Source organism: Bos javanicus, chromosome 2 (genome assembly GCF_032452875.1).
Source record: "Bos javanicus breed banteng chromosome 2, ARS-OSU_banteng_1.0, whole genome shotgun sequence".
In the NCBI taxonomy this organism is placed as follows: Eukaryota; Metazoa; Chordata; class Mammalia; order Artiodactyla; family Bovidae; genus Bos; species Bos javanicus.
In genome coordinates, this window is record NC_083869.1 from 44,283,318 (window position 1) to 44,291,296 (window position 7,979).

The 7,979-nt window shown below is 39.5% G+C and overlaps 1 non-coding gene across 1 annotated transcript; it reads left to right on the forward strand.

Annotated features, from left to right (window-relative positions):
* Positions 1-466: 466 nt before the first annotated feature.
* Positions 467-538, forward strand: TRNAC-GCA (transfer RNA cysteine (anticodon GCA)). The gene has a single exon. It is a non-coding gene; the product is annotated as a tRNA-Cys (tRNA).
* The last annotated feature ends 7,441 nt before the right edge of the window (positions 539-7,979 follow it).

Consider the following 7,979-nt stretch of genomic DNA (forward strand, 5'->3'; position numbering starts at 1 on the left):
AGTCCTGAGATCAAAAGGGCACTAATCCTGACTGGTGGACCAGTTGGCCAAGGATGGGACACATGAATTCTTCACTGGGAGATGGTAAGACCATGTCCTTCCAGTGTCTGGAGCTTCAGAAGGGTCTCCTGTTGCTTGGTGCTCATCTTGATCTCTTGCTTCACCACTCTCACTAGAACAGATTAGTTATTACAGTGGTGGTTACCTGCCATGTATGGCAGATGCCTCACCTCTCTAAAAATTATGACTCCTAATGTAAGGAGGACTCTGGGGAGTAGATTTTTCTCTGCCTCCAGCAGTGTCTGCAGGGTCAGAGTCAGGCTGTTTTCACTGGTGAGAGCTGGTCCTTATTGCTACAGAACAGTGCCAGTGCATCAGCAGAGAGCCAGTTCAGATGATAAAGAATAAAATGACTGCCCTGTCTCAGTTGAGGTTTATTTGAATAAAATTCTAAGGATCAGAGGCTTCCCTGGTGGCTCAGATGGTAAAGCATCTGTCTGCAAAGCAGGAGACCCAGGTTCAATTCCTGGGTTGGGAAGATCCCCTGGAGAAGGAAATGTCAGCACACTCCAGTACTCTTGCCTGGAAAATCCCATGGACAGAGGAGCCTGGTAGGCTACAGTCCATGGAGTTGCAAAGAGTCAGACACGACTGAGCAACTTCACTTTCACTTTCTAAGGATCAGATGTTTATTCTTGGAAGAGTATGTGCTTGGTCCATGGGTATACTCAGCAGAAAGGTGCTGATTAAGTCTTTAAATACTAAAGCTAAGCTGGGAAACATATTAAATGAACACAATGTTTTCATTTTCAAAATTTATGTACTTATATATTATTTTTAGATATTAATTTCTCATATTAATTTTATAGATCTAATTCTTTAATTATTGCTAGTGCAGAGTGCAGTGTTGAGGCAAGATGAGGTAGGTCTTATAATTGAAGTATACTATTACCTTTTGTTATTATAGATGCTTTCATCAGCTATGTTATTCTGAATTGTGTGTGCGTGTGTGTGTGTGTGTGTGTGCATATGTTTGTGTATGTGTTTCAAACCCCTTGGATCAAAGCTACAAAATAAAGAACTATGCAAACTATGCAAGATATTATAACTATCAGGATTTTATTAGGACTGAGTAGTGCATTGATTAGTATGATAGTTTCGCCTAGTTTTGAAATACACACTGGTATAAAAGTAGCTAAAAGAAGTTCTTCATGCCACGTGCCAAACTTAGTGGGGGTGGACCTCTCCAAAAATTTTTAAGAGAAAGTAAAAGAGAGAATACAAAAAAGAAAAATAAAAGAAAATGCATAGCCTAGTTTCTGTGAATGTTTTGATTCATATTCCTTGTAAGTAAAATATGTTCTGACTGTAAGATGTGCAACTGGTTGTTAGACTTTTCGTTTGAGTGTTGCATTTACATAGAGAAGCTGGCTTTCAAAATGCCAGCCAGCAGCCAACTCAAATGCTTAAGATTTGTCTAACTTACTGACTAGTTTAGTAAGAAGATTTCCTGACGATGTTTCAAGGAAACACATATCAGAGATCTTGTTCTGGAAAACTCAACCAGAATTTTGTCAGTTATGATCTATCAGATTCTTAGGGTATTTGATTTTCACTTCCTAATTTAGGGCTTGCCAAGATTCTGTGAACATAAAACCTCACCTCCACATATTCAATTGAAGAGGATACTTTTGAAGTTCAAGATTGCCTTCCTGGAGAAAACTTGGGGATATTCATCAGGCTCTGGCTGTAAACTATACCATTTCTTTTATTAAAAAAATTAAAAATGTTTTTTAGTTGAAGTATAGTTGATTTGCAACGATTCAGGTGTACAGCAAAGTGTTGCAATTATCTACCATTTCTTTATAAGTGTAAGAAGTGTCCTTCATCCCCTACGCATTTTTGTTAAAATAACTTCCGAGATCCCCCAGCCAAGCACATGGATAGATTCTGGAAGCATTTCCTGGTTTATTGATTGGGGCTTCTTCTGTGTCCTGACTCTCCAAAAAAATTATTGGACCTTTTGGCAATACTGGGGGACAGATCAGACTCTGATGGGTAGTGCTCTTTATTGTACCAACAGGTAATGACACTGACCTTCAATTTCAAAAGGGCCTTTTGAATGAAGCCCAGATATTACATTAATGTTCTGTAGAACACTCTTTGGGAAAGATTCTTTGCAGCAGGTAATTGGGAGGTATTGAAGTGTTTTTAAATGGAAAGTGGTGTGATCCGATGTGCATAGGTCAGGGTAGAAGATGGATTTGAGGAGAGAGAATTCAGGCAGAGTTCAATTAGGAAGCTCTTGAAATAGTCCAGGTGTGAGATCATGGAGGCCTCAAGTAGGGCAGTAGCAGTGGGAATAGAAGAGGAGGCGGACTGAGAAATATTTAAGTCATAAATGCAGCAGGTTTAATAACTCATTAGCTTAGGAAGGGAGCAGAGTCTGGGATGAACCACTCCACTCTGGCTTGGGTGACTGACTGGTTAGTTGTATGCTACTGAGATTGGAAAACTAGGCCGTTTCTTCTGATGCCTTTTGAATTAACCCCAAGGAGCTCAAGTTAAAAACAGTGTCCAGATTCTGAGGGCTTCAGTCTTCCAGCGCTTGATCTTGATTCCTGGCTAAGAAAATTACTTGGCTTCATCCCAAGGTTGTGAAATAGTTTTGTTCCGGAGATCCAGGATGCCCGGAGACCAGGAGCTGGCTGCACAGTAATTATGTTCTAGCCGTCTCCATCTCGAGCCCAGGAAACACGCCCTAGTCTGCTAGCTTTGGTCTTGAGGACCTCCTTAGCAAAGAAATCTTCAAATTGATTTTTAAACATCCTCTTCCTCAGTAAATGAGTATTTTTCCTGGTGACAACCAGACTACCAAGAAGGGCATTTGGGATATTGCTTAAATAGTCATCAGAAGGAAAAACCATTTTTAAAATCTTATTCTGTTATATATGCTTCTTTTTCTGTTAAGCAGTAGAAGATCATAATTTTTTTTTCCCAGCGTATCTCCCTCTCTTAATTTTGTCAGGAGTTTTTACCTATTCATTTAGTATGTCCATTGATATAGAAAGAAAAAGGGGTTGGTCTCTAGTTATCAAGTAAGTTTGGTAATGACCACGTTCAGTGCCCTTTCACAGCACACAGTAGGCCTTTCAAATCTCTTGCATTCTGTGATAAATAAACCAGTTACAGCTTATTTAACCCAAAGATATCCCTAAGTCATTTGACCTCAGAACCCATTTTTTGCTCCCCCAGTGAATGCCTGTTAACTATTTGAAGAACTGGTATTCTGCAGAATGTAGCTGGGGAAAGGCTCATCTAGTTATTTACACAGAGTCACATATTTTCTGGGAACAATCTCAGCATCTTAAATTGGTTGCGTTTTGCAGGGTGGGATGCAGTTAACACTAGATGGGTATATATGTTTCCCAGCCTTCCTCTCAGAAACTTCAGTTCACTAGTTTGGGATGGGGCTTAGGATTTGTGTTGTTGACATACACTTCCAAGGTAATTTTTTTTTTTAATTAAAAGAATTAGTTTGAATTTGTTTACAGTGTTGTGTTTGTTTCTGCTGTGCAGCAATGTGAATCAACTTTAAGTATACGTATATTCCCTCTCTCTTGAGCCTTCCTCCCACCCACCCCCTATCCCACCCCTCTAGGTCATCACAGAGCAGCAAGGTGATTTTTATGTAGCTACTTTGAGAAATAATAGGTGAAATTATTGCCCTGATCAGCCAGTGTTTGTAACAGGGCACCATTTCCCTTTATTAAGTCTCTGTCTTAAAAGAGAGCTTCCCTGGTGGCTCAGACGGTAAAGAATCCACCTGCAATACGGGAGACCTGGGTTCGATCCCTGGGTTGGGAAGATCTCTGGGAGCAGGGCATGGCAACTCACTCCATTATTCTTGCCTGGAGAATCCCCAAGGCCAGAGGAGAAAAGAAACGTGTACTATCTCTCTCAGGGTGGCAAGTCCTTTGAAGTAGGAATGCCTTTCTTATTCCTCTCCCCACCCTTGCCTAGCCTTTGTAACCTGTGTACTTGCCCCAAGACAGACACTCAATAAACGGTTGCTGGGTGAATTGAAATTCAATAACCCCAGTTCCTCCAGAAATCAAGAGGGACCTGGGGAGTGGTCAGAAATGATTGAACATGGTGTATGTGTCAGGGATTCCCCAGGACATGTATACATATATCCATGACCAACCTCACAATTATTTTTTCTTTGAAAAATCAAAGTAAATTTAAAATTAGAGGTTAGCAGGTTTAGGAAATTAAAAGGCCTATATTTGTAAAAAGAGCCAGAGTGTGCTAAGGGAAATTTGGCTGTACTGATTGTAAACATACTGGTGACACTGTAAGTTTCCCTCCACACCAGACTCTTCGAGCCTACTCCCTGGAGCCTACCTTATTTAATAGTTATTTTTTTTAACTAGAAACTTTATTGAGATATAAATCATGTATCTACCATACAATTTGCAGAGTGGGACACGACTTAGTGAGTAAACAACAACAAATTATACAGTTCACCCATTTACAGTATGTAGTTCTGTGGTTTGAACTATAACTGTCAAACCACAGAGTCGTATAACTGTCACATCACCCCAGGAAGAAATCTCATGCCCATTAGCAGTCTCTCCTCCCTGCACCCAATTTCCCCAGTCTTGTCTCTGTGGATTTACCGGTTCTGGACTTTTCATACCTATGGAACCAGTCTTACAATATGTGGTCTTTTGTGATTGGCTTCTTTCTTTTATTTTTAAAATTATTTTATTTAAAAAGATTTTATTGAAGTGTGGTTGCTTTACAATGTCTTGTTAGTCTCTACTGTACAGCAAAGTGGATCAGCTATACGTATGCACATATCCTTTCTTTTGGGGATTTCTTTCCCATTTAGGTCACCACAAAGCACCGGGCATAGTTTCCTGTGCTACACAGTAGCTTCTCGTTAGTTATCCATTTTATACATGATGTCAGTAGTGAATTTATGTCATTCCCAGCCTCCCAATTCATCCCAACCCTCCTTCCCCCTTGGCATCCATACATTTGTTCTCTCTGTCTGTGTCTTTATTTCTGCTTTGTAAATAAGATTGTCATACCAGTTTTTTTTTTTTTTCAGATTCCACACATATGCATTAAAATACAGTGTTTGTTTTTCTCTTTCTGACTTACTTTACTCTGTATGACAGTCTCTAGGTCCATCCATGTTTTTCCAGATGACCTAATTTTGTTCCTTTTAATGGCTGAGTAATACTCTGCTGTGTATATGTACAATATCTTCATTCACTGAACATAATGTTTTCAGCCTTCGTATATTTTGCAGCATCTGTCAGCTTTTCATTTTTTCTATTGCCAAATAATATTCCATTGTGTGGATATAAACTGTCCGTTCATCTGTTGATGGACATTTGCATTGTTTCACTGTGTGGCTGTTATAAATAAATGTTGTACAAGTTTTTGGTGTATGTGGAACTTAATCGTTTCTTGACCAGTTACTTTAAAATGTAAGCCGTTTTTAATAATTTGAGATGTACTAAAGATACATATTGAAGATTCAAGGTATTTTAGGATCCTACTCTACTGACCTATGGGCGTACCTCAGCTATTTCCACGTAACCCTGCTCTAGGCAGTGTGGTTCCCTCTCAGCTGCATGAGTAGGCAGTGTTCACTCTTAAATACAAGAGTTGTGAACACCATTCCCTTTCTGGGGGGAAGCCCCACCCCCTTTACAGGTTTCACATTGCACAAGCTCCAACTCTTACTCTTTTTCTTCTATGAGGCTCTTTCCAGAGTTTCCAAACTCCTCTGAACTCGCAGGGTGGCATCTGCCCCACTCATTTAGGTGCTGACCACCTGCAGCTCCATATGGCTTTGTCACCGTTTCACACGTCTCTGTGTTATCTCTGCAAATGAGATGCTGGAGGGTAAGGATCAAATCTTACCATTCTTTTGTGCCTCCCAACCACCACTACACAAGGGTTAGAGAGAAACTGATACTGAATAAATGAATGGATGCTATAGCTCAAAGTCTCCGTGCCATCAGTGTTCCCTGTGCGTAGTGAAATGGGACTGGTTTGCACCAGCCAGTGAGGAAATGACAAGAGTCATCGATTAAACCAGGTGCAGCTCTGAAATTGCGAGGGGCTCATTTAAAGAGCTGCTGACTTGTCACAGAAAATGCTGAAAGGCGTTCTGTTTAGAAATAATCTTGTCTGAACATCGTATATTCTCTTCATTTCTTCTTACTTGTTCTCATTTGCAAGGACATGTTCAGGGACATTGTCTTGAAAATAGGATCCTTGCAACTTCCTCTCTTTTATTTCCAAGTTCAGATCATAATTTAGCAGCTCTATCATTATCAGACCCATTATGTCTGTGATGGCCATAAACCGAATGTCTCGTCTCTTCCGTGACTTCGCAAACAAGGTCAGTTCTTTGAAAGAGCCCCCGTAAACGGTCCTCATGTTTATCTCTAAAGCAAATGGGAACTATAAAGAAAAAAAAAATTTAAAAATCAGATAGAAAAGTATAATAATTTGAAACAGAACAAAGATACTTGTTTTTCTGGTATTTGGCAATGAAAATCTGAGCCGTTTTCCTGTAAAACCTTCTCCCCAGATATTTCTCTGTGAATGAAAAGTATAAAACAAATCATCCCAGTTCTTTCTTTATGGTCGAGTTATGAGAAGGTCCTTGGAAATAATTCTTCCTAAATATAATTACTGATTCATAGCCTGAATTTTTGTGTCATGTTGAAAAGAACTACAGACTAGGACAGAGGGCCTTGGTCACTGCTACCCTGGTTTATAATGAGGGGCTGGCTGAGGGCTGTAGAGACAGACTGTACAGACTGTACATTATAATGAAGCTGCAGCTGTTAGTTATTATGTTAGGGCCACGCTGATTTGCTTGCTCACAGCTGTAATGGGTAGAACAGTGGTGGATCCTTCAGCAGGAATGTGTCTTTAGATCCTCGAGGCCATTCACATAAAGACGGGGTCATCTGGATGACTTCTTAAGTCCCTACTGTGCAAATACGGTGACATATCTGTTCAACAAACAGGTGGAATTTGTTGTGAGGCATGAGCTTTGTAAATTAATCCTAGGCCTATTTATTGGTTGCAGGGCAAGTTAAAAAATCAGAATGTTACCAAAGAACTGTTTATGGATGTGTTTATTTCTGAGCATCCAGACAAACACTTAGTGAGTACTATGGCATATCTAACACTGTACTAGGGCTGGTAGCCCTTATAAGAGTAGCAGAGATAGAAAGTGTATGAAGATGCTCAGAGTTCCATCAAGAGATACTAGATCTATGAACATGGAACAACTCGGAGGGACCATAGAATGATGAGATGGGGCTTTATTTTTGCAGAAAGACTTGGAGTCACAAAGTGCTTGCCATTTACTAACTCTTTGGATTTGGACAAATTATTTATCTCCCCGAGTCTATTTTCTTGTCGGTAAAGTGGGATAATAATATCCTTACAAGTTTATTGAGGTGATGAAATCAAATTAGATATTGTACATAATGAAATAAAGTTCTGACACATTGTTTAATAAAATTTAGATACTATTATTAATTTAAAGGCACATTAGGGTGACTGAAATCAGGTTCAGGAGGTTTGGTATGGAGGACACATAGGCGCAAAAGAATTTGGGAATCAAAAAAAAGACTTTGGAGATATGGAATGAGTCTGTATAATTTTATAAAGGTAATAATATCTAAGCCAGACTACTATAACTGTAGTAATAGTTACCACATGTTATGGGCCAGAGTTGTTGTGATTGCTCTATGTGAATCTTTCCTCAAATTTTCACAATAATCTTATGATGTAGATACTCTTATCATTCATTTCCTAGGCATAGAAAAATGTTAAATGATTTGTCCAGTGTTACACAACTAGTAAATGATGGAAGCAGGGTTTCAATCTGAGTGTCTGACTCAGAGCCACTTCCGAAAACAGGGAAGCAAGGG